At 37.7% G+C, this 14,056-nt stretch overlaps 1 protein-coding gene and 1 pseudogene across 1 annotated transcript in view; both read left to right on the plus strand.

Moving 5' to 3' along the window:
• HTR2C (5-hydroxytryptamine receptor 2C) overlaps window positions 1-14,056 on the plus strand; it is a 97,262-nt gene that overhangs the window by 38,404 nt on the left and 44,802 nt on the right. The window lies entirely within an intron of this gene.
• Window positions 13,175-13,698, plus strand: LOC112390836 (ferritin light chain pseudogene; annotated as a pseudogene).

Here is a 14,056-nt window from a genome sequence, read left to right on the forward strand (position 1 = left end):
ATGAAAGTAGTAGTGCAATGAGGTAGAGAGACAATAAAGAATTTCCCCTATTCCAAAAAGGTCCATTTATGAAACTTTTACCATATTCCTGAGAGCCTAATAACTTATTTTAAATTGAGGCATTGTAATTTTGGAATCAGCAATCAGGGATTCTGCAGTAGAATTATGGGAGCTATCTAGTGAATATTTAGCACCAGCTATGAGGTATTCATATACAATTTTATGGAGCTGCATAAAGTTCCAAATACAAGCTAATGAGCTTTCTCATCTATCTCTTTTACTTGAGCAAATAGGAGTCTCTATGGAAGCCGACTTCAAAGTCTGGTCTAATGATACTATTAAACACAGAGATGGGAAATCATAGAGTGAGGTCAGGAGCTTTTGCACGGAGTTTCTGTGCTATTTCCTGACACTTCCATTAGGAATATGAGCTAATTAAATACAAAAGGGGGGCAGTCATCTTAGAATGTGCCATAGAGTTTCACAATTTACCTTCTTCTCAGAAATATGCTCCATTATTTCCAAAGAGCCAAATTAATTTCTAGAAACCCCTCTGTCTCCCTAACCAGATGACAATTATTATGTAGCCCATGATGACAATCAGAGATTTTGTTGATAAGGGTCTCTACTTACTTCATCGAGTTTTGCTCAGGATAATGCCTTTTAGCTTTACATTTTCTGGTCTTATTTTACTGACACAGTGTGCTTAGGTTCTTTTCATCTACATAGCTGAAAAAAGGTTACCATCCTTCTCTTTTCATTCTTCCTGTAAGAAAAAGATAAATCAAGCCACTTGAGTATTGTCTATTCATCTGTCTTTTCAAACATTAAAAGGAGCACCTACACGTGCTGAGCTCTATGTTGAATAAACATATTCCTTTGCCTGTTAGGAGTCGTAATGAAGGAAACTGACACAGTAGCTGATAATTTTAATACACGGTGGTATAAATGTCAAGTTAGATCTATGTCAGTTTCTTGAGAAGACAAAAAGAAACTAGCTAATGGCTTCGTGGAGGTGGTGACACCTAAGCTAGTGAAATTGTGTCTCACACTCAGGTTTGTCTAGTTTCAAAGTCTGTGTTCATTCCACGATAGTGTAAGAGCAGAGGTTGTACAATGCTGAACCAGCAATTAAATGTTGCTGAATCTAAGAATAGCATGCTTTTATTTTATATAAGGTTGTTGAGATAAGAAGAATAAAAATCTTTAAGAAATAATTGCTGCCAAAATGATGTAATGTTAAAATTACTTTCTGATTTTGTAAAACTTTGCAATATCCAAAAGACATTAAAGTGATCAAAAGGAATAAAATAAAAATTTAGAAGCCTTCAGCTTTAGTATATGGATTCTGGAGTAAGCTTTTGTAATCTACATTTTAGAAGGAGAAAATCAGCCTTCAACTGGTATTTCTAGGGACTTGTTGCAGTACCATAATTTCAGGTAAAAAGTAATTCAAAAAGCTATCAAAGTCTTTGGTCCGGTGTCTACTTCCCCTACAGTCTTTCCCTGGACAACACATCTACTTTCATATTCTCAGCTACCATCTGCCAATGACACCCAAATCTAAAATCCAGGCCGCAAGCTTTTTCACCACTTTGAGCTTTTTATCTTCAGATCTTATGAATATTTTTATGCCAAGAGGAAAGCTTATCTGTTTGTGAAAAAGCCATGCCAAAGGAAAAGGAAGCTGATCAGAATCCAGGGAACAAAACATAAAGGTTGAAAGTTAGGAATGTAGCCAGATAGTACATTTAATCTGAGGGAAACAGGCAGGACAAGAACTGGGATTCACCAATGGGTTAAAGGAGACTTTTCCCTGGTTATCCTGCTGAGTCCCATGGGGTGCCGCAATTGCTCCATTTTACTTTCCAGCCATTTCTTCTTGCCTTTTTTCCCTTTTATTCCCCCTGCCTATCTGATTTTCATACTTTAACAGATTCATCTGTTCCTCAAGGTGTAGACATAACAGCTTCATTTCCTGATTAACCTTTGTTGCCTCCTTAACCAGGGCTCAGGGCCTTCTCTTGTAATATGGTTTCACCATCCATCCACTATTTTCATCCCTGTAACTGTCTCAACACCTTTTCTTTTGCCATTTCATGTCTTCAATTTCAATTTTGAACCAAGACTTTCATCACACACACAAAAAAAGAAAAATTCTTATACTTCACCCCAAAGTGATTATATGATAGTGATGGTTCAGCTAAAATGTATAGTTTCTGTTTTTAAAAACCAATTTATAAAAATATTTAATATATTATATTGAATATTAATAACAGACAAAATGTGACATAGTTAGACTATCAAACTGCTTATATCATAGATAGAATGGCTAAGTGTGTTCTTGGAATTCTTAGAACTTCAGAGTAAGCCTCTTATCAGGTATAATTTGAGGGACACTGCGAAAGTTGCTTTGTCCTCCCACACCAGCCAAAATTGTTCCCTGTCACTTTGCCTTCCCTACAATTCCAATCACAGAAATCTAATTTATATTCAAATTGCTTAATTAAAATATAGGTACTATAAATGGGAAAAAGAGGTTTGAAAGTAATGAAAGTGTCCAAGGACCAATTTCATCTTTTCACAATTTTCCCCAGACCCCCACACTACATATTTTTTAGAGGATTAATATGCTAATGTTTATAGAATCCTTTAAAGTCTTTGGATAATGAAAGATATTTAAGTAGTACAATGACAATAGAAATATAGCAAAATATCCAAAGAACATACAGATGTCACATATAAATATGGAATACTCATACTGGGGAAACCCTTACATATTTCCTCTTTACCTTTACATGACATTTCTCGTCACTTTAATCATGACAGTATCTGCCTTATGGAAAAAAAAAGTCATGATAATATTCCCATTGCAGGCATTCATTACGAAGAGTTAATTCACTGAGAAATATATTAGCATATTAAATCTACAGTTTGTCTATCAAGGCTAAATGTTTTATGTCACTATATTTCTAAATGCATAGTCTGAATAGAAGACAGGAGAGGAGTTATTGCAGGAAGCTTCTTCATGGGAACATTTTTGCTTTCCGGAAAGCTACTACTTGCTCCCAGCATGAGCCTTCATTAGTCATTTACATGGAATCTTATTTATTAACAACCACCAGTTCATGCTCCAAACATTCAAGGTTCCTCATGGCAAAACAACCACTTCTTCCGAGGGTCACTTTTTTTCCTACTGTCTCTATGCAGCCACAATTTTGGAGATATTTTTAGTCCCACTACCTTCTCTTATGTCCCTTAGTATTCTGTGAATGGTTATTTACTCACCTAAACTGCTTTTCTGTAGAAATCATTATCTAGAGTGGTAGCCACCCCGAAACTCTATGACTCCTTCCTTGGTTACCCCAATTTTGTTCCCCATCCCTTATATGGGTTATACACTTAACAAACCTACATTATGAAAACCGGGCCATATTCTATGAAGACACTGTCTAGTAGCTAAGACGGATCCAGAATGTTTAAAGAGAATGATGAAAATGCCATCTTAAGCCCAAATAAACTGTTAGTGAATTGAAGTAGCTGATACTAATTTCCAAACTTCCCAAGTAATGCTGGCTTATAAATTGAATTATTATGCTAAAGAGTGGATATTTTGTTAAATAAAAGTAAAAAACAACAAACAGTATAATAAGTATTTGAATATTTGTACCAGACAAAATGTCCTTTGATATTTAAGTTTATGATTAACTTTTTTAAACATACTGCAGACTTAGGAAGTCAAAAAGGTCTTTATAGTTTCATCTAATTAAATTCTTTGTACTCCCCGTAAATGAAAATCTACCCCAAATCCAACATACACATCCAAAATATATTTCACAATCTCCTTTATTAATGCATGCAAACATTAAAACTACAACCTCAATGATTAAATAATGTCAGAAACAGACTCAAGAAATAAGGATTTCGAGAGGGCTCGTGCCAGGGGGTGCTTCCCAGAGCTTCTGCTGCTAGGGTCCTTGTCCTCGCGGTGGGACACAGCCACCCCCCGCCTCTGCAAACCCTCCAACACTAGCAGGAAGCTTACAAGTTCACTACCAGCTAAGCAAGGAAGAAACCCATGTATTCACCATTTATACAGAGAACTTTGCCAAGAGACGACTGCACCACCTGAAGATTAACTGAGAGGGCAGAGGGCTTACCATTCAGATGGATCAGCAACTCTGACTCAGTTATAACTTCTCCTCAGAGGTTGAGTTCAGGGCTATCAGGTCCCTCACCTTGGGCAAAGTCACAGAGAATCTTGGATTGGATTCTGAAGTTGCTAAAGCAAACACCCTGGGTTTTGTTGGCTGTCTGGCTTCAGTCCAATACAACCACATAGCACCACTGAAGGCAGCCCTGTGCCATGCCACCACCGCACCTGTAACCATCCAAGGGATCTTGCCAGAATCCAGCTGTGGCTCAATGATGGATTCAGATGTGAATGCAGTGACCATGCTGCATTCTTCATCAGATCTTTTTGAGAAGACAGATGAACCACCAGCGCAGTGCAAACTGACTCGGCTCTCATCGGAGGAGTGATAGCAGTGGTGATATTCATCATCTTCTCCATCATCGGCACCATGAGCCGCTTCCTTTGCCAGCATAAGCAGTCACATCGTACCAACCAGATGAAGGAGAAGGAATATCCGGAAAATTTGGACAGTTCCTTTAGAAATGACACTGATTTTCAAAACACAGTGAGCGAGTGTAAGCGGGAATATTGCATCTGAAAACCTGCAGGGCCACCTCATACTCTTTCTTTGTTGTTCATTTTTGGTTTCTCTTTCTCCTCTTTCTCCAATTTTTTCATTTTGCTCATTCTCTTTCTCTGTTTTCCTTTTATTTTTGGAACATACCTGCATTCACCACAGCATCTATCCCCTCGAACCAGCCCAGAATACCAGGCAGCTATGGCCACTGCCTTCCTCTGTGACAAACTTATCATGGTGAAAGTGATCGTTCAAGAGACTGATTACTTTAGACAAGGAAGAGATACATGTGTGCACATGTCCATATTCAGTTCCGTACTTCCACTTTCTAAGATGCAGCCTTCAGTTCTGCAACCATTCAGTCTTGCATGCTTACCTTGAACCTGAGCTCTGTGACTTCGGCATGAAACGGTCATCCTCAACCCCCTCCCCCATTTCAAGTCCACCCCAACCAGGGAACTCAGGGTACCAAAAGAAGATGCTAGGGCCTGGTTTGTGTCAGTGGCACTTTAAAAGGAACAAGAGAGGTTTGTTGTGTGTTAATTTCCACCCACAGGAAGCCCATTACCCTAACTCATCATCTTCGTTCACTCTGACTCATCCCCTGAGTATTTTCAAATATAGGATTCCTGATAGTCGTGAGCTATTGCTTTGTTCCTTTCTTACCACACTCTCTCCCGGGGCTGACACTTTAGAGCAGCACACAATAGCATAAACCTAGGGGAAGCATGGAAAATAGTCACTTGAAACTAGGAGGTAAAAAGAAAGCTGCTAGGAAGTAGAAGTTCTATAACTTAAAAAATGCCTCTTCCAGTTTTGTGGGAAATGCTGGCTTGGTTAACATTGCTGCAGCAAAAAGCAATTCAAATAAAAGTCTAAATTAGCACTTGGTTCCATGAAAGAGCTTAAACCATCTTTACTCAGCTTTAAAGAAAAACAAAAACAAAGCAAAACAAACAAAAAAAAACTGCGTGAAAGCAAAGAAATACCAAACAGAATTCTTTCCTTCTCTCCACTCACTAAAGATCTGGTGAAGAAAATAAACACAGGTTTCACATTTTAGAATAGACATAATAATCCACGTCTGTCCACTGAGCCATTTCTCTAGGAGGTTTAGAATGAACTGATGTATGAGGCATTCTGACTAGCTCCAGGGATTCCTCCACTGCTTAATTTGAGAGGAGCCCTTAAGTTCCACAGCACATCACATTTTCAAATCCGCTTCATCCTATGTATATAAAGGCTCCCACACACTTCTTTCTGCAGGCATAAACTCCCAGACGAGTCAGTGACACATTTCAGGGTATTTGCCCCTTTTGACACCAAAACATCCATGAAACACAGTCATTCCTTCAAGAAGTTATCTTAGGCTCATGCACGAGGTGATGGTACAAATCCTGGTGATTTTGCTGTAGTGATATTCCTCACTCTTTGCCTCTGGTCCAGCTTCAGGAAAAAGATGAGGGGGAAAGGATATAAATGCTCCAGTAGGCTGGGAATGCGAATAGAATGGTCCACAGACGTGGAAAGTACTTGCTGATTCCCTTTACAAGACAGACTTGATTTGCATCCCATCTTGTTCTCCGTGTATCTGTTGCTTCTGACTATTTACCACTTTCCTGCATGATAAGGCTCACAAGGAGGAATTCCTCAGCTTCACCCCATTTCAGGTCTATTCCAGGCTTTTCTTTCAGTGTCAGAGCACATGGGGTAAGGATTTTGTTTGTAATCATATTTCTCAACTTGAAGATGTTGTTCCAAATACACCCTCTCCTTTTAAAAAAAAAAAGAAAGAAGGATTTGGAAACTCTAGACGACAAGTTAGTGGAGGAGGCCCATTAATACTGTCATAAATTTCTTCCAGGGTAGGATAAAATAGTCGAGCAAAAAATGCTATCCCCATCCTGGAGACTGGTTCATCAGATTGAATCCAAATTCACAAATCTGAAGTGCCAAATTACAGTTCAAACATGGAGTATCTGGACAGTCCAAGGAAGCTTTTTGTGCTGGTAGTGATGTAACTTTAGGTGTTTTTGCTAGTCTTAACATTCACTCTCGAGAGAAGATACCACAGGAGAAGATTTTAATGCAGAGGAATCTAGACCTGAGATGAGATATAGAAGATCAAAAGTAGATATTCTGCTTCCACACAAGCTATGTCATTCCAGAATGACAAGTTATGTCTCTACCAAAGATCTTTTTCTGTAGCAAGAATGTTGGAAAACTTAGGTACCAGGAACCTATGCAGTGAGACCAGCTGCTAAGCAGCTCAGCCACAGAGGGCAAGAGCCGGTTGTTAGAAGCTTCTAGTACACTACTAGGTCTGTCTCTCATTGGTCCAGAATCTGGGTGGGGCTTATTATGTCAATAATCGGGAATTGTGACACCATAGAACACGTAGAGACTGACGTCTGTGTTATTAACTGAGCTATGTGAAACATTACATTACAAACAAACATTACTAAGGCAGACTGTAACTTCAAGAAGTTTACAGTATACCAGAAGAGATAAAAAGAAAATTACAGGGCTTCCCTGGTGGCGCAGTGGTTGAGAGTTCACCTGCTGTTACAGGGGACACAGGTTCGTGCCCCGGTCCGGGAAGATCCCACATGTCGCGGAGCGGCTGGGCCCGTGAGCCATGGCCGCTGAGCCTGCGCATCTGGAGCCTGTGCTGCACAACAGGAGAGGCCACAGCAGTGAGAGGCCCACGTACCGCACAAAAAAAAAAGAAAAGAAAAGAAAAGAAAAAGAAAAATACAGCAAAATATAGATATTAAGATACAGATGTACTCAGGGTACCATGGGAAGATATAGCAAGGAATAATTAACTCTGTGTGTTAATTACTAAAACTAAACTAAACTACTAAACTCTGCAGAAGTACTGTCGCAGCTGGGTCTTTAATTATGTGTTGGAGTTTGTCTAGTGGACCAGGAAAAGGATCTGAAGAAGGGGTATTTTACAGATGTCATTCTAGGCATTCCAGTCCTTTCCCTAACTAAAATAAAGTTTTACTTATCCTTGCCAGGTTTTCCAGATGTACATTCAAAATGTACAAAGGTATGGGAAAATGAAAGTGGAAAAATGGCTAGAGATGGGATTAGAGCAAAAAGCAAAATATTAGATCTCAGAGAAATAATTCTTCATGACATAGGTATGACCTCTTTACTTAGGTTTTATACTTGATGGGATGAGGAAATATCTGGGCAAAAACACTTGTAAACCATAACTAATGCTGTATTTCTTAGAAAGCTAAGCAAAATTAACTATTTAATGAAATCCTATAGATTTATTTTTATAATGCATGTAATATTCTTAGTGACTTTCCTGTGAAGTCGTGGAACCTAAAACTATACCTAGGGTGTACCTAGCCAGTGCTACAAATTTGTAGGACAACAGACCATTTTATATGATTAATTAGCAGGAAGTTAAAATGTGACTTGAGTACTAAGAATATACAGTAATATTAGGTAATCAACATCTAAAATGTTATGCAGGTATTAATACCATGACAATATAATAAAAAAACACAAATTCTCCTCATCCAAAATGAAGCCATGCATTGTTCAAATTACTGGCTGAAAGAAATCTTGTGTTCATCAAGTTCCACACAGAAAATTATATAATAAATAGTATTCTGCTTTGTAAACAGTCCTTTCCCTAACTAAAATAAAGTTTTACTTATCCTTGCCAGGTTTTCCAGAGAATGCAGTCAGCCCTTTGTATCTGCGGGTTCTTCATCTACAGATTCAACCAACCACAGGTCAAAATTAAAAAAAAAAAAAAAAAAAATTCCAGAAAATTCCAAAAAGCAAAACTTGAATTTGCCACACAGCTGCAACTAGTTACATACCAATTACATTGTACTTATAACTATTTACATAGCAATTACATTGTACTAGGTATTATAAGTAAACTAGATATGATTTATGCCTTCGGGAGGATTAATATGCAAACACTACACCATTTTATGTAAAGGACTTGAGCATCTGCCCAGAGTCCTGGAACCAATCTGAACCCCACCCCCAATACCGAGGGATGACTGTGTTAACTAGCAGAGTGTTTTTCTATAAGTCTTTCATTTTTATTCTGCTTCTACTTAATAGCACTGCCCTATTTTGGGCTATTTGACCATACATTTCCATTCTGTCTCCTTTCAAAATCAATATGTAATGTTTAGGAGGGCTAAAGAGATATTCGGATGATGACTTGAAAAAGATATTCTACATCAGACAATCAGGCTCACCTTTCTCCTTGATACTTTTCCTCAACCCTAAGCTAAAACTAAAAGAATAGCTTTTACCTTAAATTACCTTAAAGTATCAGAATATGTAAAAATGCTGGAAACTGGTCTTAGCATTTCACACAAGTCCTATAAAATCAAACAAAAAGAAATCTAAAACCCCAGCAGAAATTAATAAAGAGTATTGGATGCATGGTAGAACTTTTAAATGTTTATAAAAACTACAATGATGTGACTAGAATGAGAAACAATACTAAAGTTTGTCAACCCAAAGGACCACAAACTATAAAGAGTCCAAAAGGCAGTTTATTTGGGGTCTTAGAATTGCTATTCTGGGATCACAGATTCCAGAGGAACACAGAATAGTGTCCCATCAGAGGAAATGGATAGGGGTTTTTACGGGGAAAAGCGGGAAGCTCATGAAGGCTTAGACAAGTTGTTTCCCAAGAATTTGGATTGGAGGATAAATTTGTTCTATAAATACAATTGGGTTATTGAGCATATCTCATCTATTACTACGAAAAGGTATGTTTTCTCTAGTTCAGAAAAAGTACAGTTCTCAGCATTTTTTTTTCCTTTTGGCAACTCAGCAACTATTCAGCAGTTTTATTTAGACTGTTCAGCAAAAGTTCAGCACAAGCAGTGAACATGGAGGTCCTCAGGGCACGTCTCAGTCATTACTGACCTTGCTCCTTTCACATGTTCAACCTAAGTTCTATCTCCTCGGTTAGGATGGAAAAGTGGTAAAAGGAGATCTTGACTCACTCTCAGTCTTGCTTTCCAACTTCCTGATATGACAAGGGAAGCTGGAAGACTAGAAAATCTGCATTAATCTAAAAAACTGGCAGTAGAGAAAGTATAGAATACTATATAGTTGGCGTATATACGCCAAATGTGGGAATAAACATTTTTTAAAGCACGTTACTGTAAATTCACAGAGCCACACGATTTTTATAGCTACTCTTATAATTTGACAAAAAATAAGAGCGGGTCTACTGTAATCAACTTCCTACATCTCAATATAAAGTTCTTCCTTCCAGCCCTTTAACTCCTTCATTCACAAATATTGTGTTCTATGACATCATTGCAGATCTCCTTGACTTTTGTCCAACTCTCTTGCTTCCTCCAAACTTCACTTTCTTCCCTTTCCAGCTTTCTCTGAGAAGACTTATCTTATAAACCTGGGGAGAGTTAAGTTTATCATACTCAGTATTTCCAGAATATCATGTGTACTACCTCTGTCATGGCACTTAACTCACTGTAGTGAAATTTTTGTTTACGTGTTTGTCTCTCCATTATACAGTGAATCCCTAGTTATTAACATAGAAAAATTTTCAATGAAACACAATACAAATTGAATTAACAGGGTGAAGTCATGGCTTTTAATATGTATATTCAAATCCAAATTATCAACTGCATCACTTTCAGTGTTAATATCACCAAACCTCAGGGGTTTTGGGCTTTGATCTGTAACTAATTTATGAGTTTATTGTGATGCATAAATGATATAATCTGTAAAGTTTCCTGGAAAAAAATATATACCTAACTAATGCTAGTTTCTTTTTATCTAATGAATTTAAGGATCTTTAAACATATTATGAAATATATAAATATGGCATTGTGATAGGTTAAACACAATAAACTATAATTAATCCTGGTAGAGCCTGAAAATCATTTAATAAACTTCAATGCATATTTCTAATAAACATTTTTCAAAGACGGAAATAGAAAAGTCATTTCTTAATATATTCTAAGTCAACAGCCAGTATAATAACAATGTGTGGATGTAGGATTAAACATATAAAAACATTTTTTAAAAAGTTAAAAGTACAGCAATAGGTCATACTATTTATGATAGATGAGACATCAAAATCAATGATAAAAGAAAACATGTTAGATAAATTTAGACTCTTGCCTCATTTCACACACGAAAATAAATTCTAGGAAGATTAAAAAGTTGACTATTTAAAACCTATCCAAGTAAACACAAGAAGAAATTGAAAAGGATATTTAGCCAACTATTGGATATTTACCTAACATCTAAGACGAAGAAACCATAGGTGATTACACAAATGAGAAGACTGAGAGATTTGGCTACATAAAAATATAACATTTCTGACTACGGAAACATTTTTTTAAAATGTAAAGTAGAACATAACTAATTATCAGAGAAATGCAAATCAAAACTACAATCAGGTATCACCTCACACTGGTCAGAATGGCTATCATCAAAAAGACTACAAACAATAAATGCTGGAGAGGGTGTGGAGAAAAGGGAATCCTCTTACACTGTTGCTAGGAATGTAAATTGGTACAACCACTAGGGATAACAGTATGGAGGTTCCTTTAAAAACTAAAAATAGAACTACCATATGACCCAGCAATCCCAATCCTGGGCAGATATCCGGAGAAACCATAAATTGAAAAGATACATGCACCCCAATGTTCACTGAAGCACTATTTACAATAGCCAAGACATGGTAGCAAACTAAATGTCCTTTGCCAGAGGAACGGATAAAGGTGTGGTATATATATATATATATACACAATTGAATATTCCTCAGCCATAAAAAAAGAACAGAATAATGCCATTTGCAGCAACATAGATAGACCTAGAGATTATCATATTAAGTGAAGTCAGACAGAGAATGACAAATATATATCAATCATATATGGAATCTAATTTTTAAAATGATACAAATGAACTTATTTACAAAAGAGAAACAGACTTACAGATATGAAAAACAAACTTATGGTTACCAAAAGGGAAACATCGTGGGGGGGGGGATAAATCAGGAGCTTGGGATTAACATACACACACCACTATATAAGATAGATAAGCAACAAGGAGCTACTGTATAGCACAGGGAACTATACTCAATATTCTGTGATAACCTATATGAGAAAAGAATATGAAAAAGAATGGATATATGTATAACTGAATCACTTTGCTGTACATTTGAAACTAACACATTGTAAATCAACTATACTCCAATAAATTTTTTTAAAAAACGTAAAGTAGACTGGGATAAAATAATTGCAGCAAGAAACAAACATAAGCAATATTATAAGATAAAGCAATGACTGACATAAAACATTTGTCTCAAATATTTAACAATTGTGTTAAAATACTATATTATAAAATATACCTATAGGTTTATTTAGAAGAACAGTGTATAATGCATCCCCTAGATACTGGGAAATGAATATGAACATGATGTTTCCATATTCTCATTCATACTTCTGTTCAAAATCACCATTTCCATTCTGTATATTAGTAATATGATCTCAGTGTGCAAAATTTTCTACAATTTCTAAACTGTGTGAGATTATACAATTTTAAGATGTGTTTATAACACAAAAATTATATGTGGATATCAGTCTTTAGTCCTTCCAAAATTCTCTCTTCCTTAAAAGCAACAAGAAATTTTACAAAAATTGTCAGAATCAACTAATTCAGGACTCTGGAAGTTACTTAAAAGCTCAAAGCAATCCAGGGAGTGTTTATTCAAAAAAGTGACTGAATTTTGCTAAGAGCAGCAGTCTCTGTAGCATTTTAACTTGCCCTATTTCATTACCCGTCTCAGGCTCCAGGGTAGCCTTGAAAACCAAGAGCCTGCAATCTCAGTGCAAACTAGCAGCCCAATACCTACCAGAGGGAACAGAGTTAGCACACTCCTTCAGAGCCTCATTTCCAGAGAACTGTCATTATTTGACATGTCTGGTGGTTCCCTGGAAGAATTAACACCAATTCTTCAAAAACTTTTTCAAAAAAAAAAAAAAAAAACTTTTTCAAAAATTTTTTTAAAAAGAGGAATTCTTCCCTACTCTTTTTATGAGACTGATAATATCCTGATACCAAAACCAGACAAAAATAGCATAAGGGAAAAAATATATAAATCAATATCCTGTATGAATATAGATGCAAACATCCTTAACGAAATACTAGCAAATATATGAAAAAGGTTGGACACCAATAAAATGGGTATTATCCCAGAAATGCAAAGTTGGGGCAAGCCGCTCAGGCGGTCCTGCGGATCTGTCTTTTGCTTCAACAGTGTTGGGGCAAAACAGACCGAGGGACGCCCCTTGCTCCAGCCTCCAACCACCCTCCAACCTTTTTTCCAGTCGCAACTTTCGGAATCAGCCACTCAGCCACCCTCAGCTTCCAGGACCAGCCAACGCCATTTTTTGAGCTTAACTCCGTATTACCAATCAACCATGAGCTCCCAGATTCCTCAGAATTATTCCACTTAGGTAGAGGCTGCCATCAACCGCCCAGTTGACATGCATCTGGGTCCTCCTACACCTACCTCTCTCTGGGCTTCTATTTCCACCGCGAGGATGTGGCTCTGGAGAACGTGGGCCACTTTTTCTGCGAATTGGCCAAGGAGAAGCACGAGGGTGCCCAACGTCTCTTGAAGATGCAAAAACAGTGCAGCAGCCGCGCCCTCCTCCAGGAGCGCAGAAGCCGTCCCAAGATGAGTGGGGTAAAACCCAGGACGCTATGGAAGCCGCCATTCTCATAGAGAAGAACCTGAGCCAGGCCCTTGCGGACCCGCAGGCCATGGGTTCTGCCCGCGCAGACACGCACCCCTGTGACTTCCTGGAGAGCCGCTTCCTGCAGGAGCAGCTGAAACTCATCAAGCAGATGGCGACCACCCGACTAACCTCCACAGGCTGGCTGGTCCCAGGCTGGGCTCGGCCAGTATCTCTTTGAAAGGCTCACCCTCAAGCCCAACTAGGAGCCTCCAGAGCCCAAAGGCCTAAAATCAATCAGTATAATGCCCCTTATTAACAGAATAAAGGGAAAAACACTACCTGATTACCTTAATACACTCAAAAAAGCATTTGACAAAATCCAACCCCTTTTGTGATAAAAACAGATATGTGGAATCTAGAATAATGGTACAGATGAACCGGTTTGCAAGGCAGAAATAGAGACACAGATGTAGAGAACAAATGTATGGACACCAAGGGGGGAAAGCTGGACGGGCGGGGAGGGTTGGTGGGATGAATTGGGAGATTGGGATTGACATATATACACTAATATGTATAAAATGGATAACTAATAAGAACCTGCTGTATAAAAAAATAAAATTC

Source organism: Neophocaena asiaeorientalis, unplaced genomic scaffold, assembly GCF_003031525.2.
Source record: "Neophocaena asiaeorientalis asiaeorientalis breed wild unplaced genomic scaffold, Neophocaena_asiaeorientalis_V1.1 scaffold178, whole genome shotgun sequence".
Classification (NCBI taxonomy): Eukaryota; Metazoa; Chordata; class Mammalia; order Artiodactyla; family Phocoenidae; genus Neophocaena; species Neophocaena asiaeorientalis.